Genomic DNA, 1,283 nt, shown 5'->3' with positions numbered 1-1,283 from the left:
TGGAAATTACAATTATAGGTGTTTCCGAAGCACATTTTCGGGCATTTTTGGGGTCGTTTCAGGAGATGAGTGGCTTCCCAATTGTTGAGCTGGACATTCGGGCCGATGAACTGCACATCCATATGACTAGTGCCTTCACCCATCTGAGTCATGTTTACATCATAAAACATTTCCTTGATACCTTGACACATTTCATCCACATCATCCTGGAGAGGGAAGTCTGGACTCGGTTCAACTCGAGATTTAACGAAAGATTGAGCAATATGAGGGATTGGCTTCAACATATTCCAAACATTTTTTTTATGATCTCTTGCCCATTTTCTATCAAATCTAGTTGGATTGAAACCCAAACCGAATGTCTCTTGATTACCCATTGGATTGATGGGATCTACAATTCCTTGCAAAGACAGCACAAGTCCCTTTCCAGGTTCATAGCCGTTCTGTACCATATGGGACACCACCATGACTGAAGCAGATGATAAATGAGGTTGTGGTATAGGCTTTCCTTCCGAAAACTGATTGACCGTTATAATCTCAAAAGCCTGATAGTTGAGGGATTCACAACCTCTTTTGGCCTCAATGCATGGTATTGAAGGATCTCGGGTGATTGGGAGATCATCTTCACCATGGACAATGATTTCCAGCTTATCATGCTCAAACTTGACTACTTGGTGCAGAGTAGACGGCACAGCTCTAGCCAGGTGGATCCATGGCCTACCCAAAAGTAGATTGTAAGAAGTGTCCATGTCTATTACTTGGAAAGTGATTCCGAACTCCACTGGTCCAATTGTAACAGTTAAGTATATTTCACCAAGAGTGTCCCGTTTTGCGCCATCAAATGCACGCACACAGACATTGTTAGTACGAATCCTATCCGTGTTGATTTTCAACCTTTGTAGAGTAGAAAGAGGGCATATGTCTACACCCGATCCTCCATCGACCATGAACCTCTTCACATAGTGTTCTTCACATTTCACGGTTAAATGTAGCGCCTTATTATGCCCAGATCCTTCCAAAGGCAATTCATCATCAGTGAAAGTGATTCTATTTACCTCAAATATTCGGTTGGCCATCTTTTCCAAGTGACCCACCGTGATACTTTCTGAGATATGTGCCTCATTCAAGATTCTGGTCAAAACTTCACGATGCTCCTTAGAATGTATGAGTAACGACAACAAGGATATCTGAGCGGGTGTTTTCCTCAATTGATCAATAACAGAATAATCTTGAGCTTTCATCTTTTTCAGGAACTCTTCAGCCTCCTCCTCAGTGACAGGTTTTTT

The sequence above is a fragment of the Solanum tuberosum genome, unplaced genomic scaffold, assembly GCF_000226075.1.
Source record: "Solanum tuberosum cultivar DM 1-3 516 R44 unplaced genomic scaffold, SolTub_3.0 scf00057, whole genome shotgun sequence".
Taxonomy (NCBI): domain Eukaryota; kingdom Viridiplantae; phylum Streptophyta; class Magnoliopsida; order Solanales; family Solanaceae; genus Solanum; species Solanum tuberosum.
The sequence above is the reverse complement of the archived record's forward strand: the minus strand, read 5'-3'. Positions refer to the sequence as shown.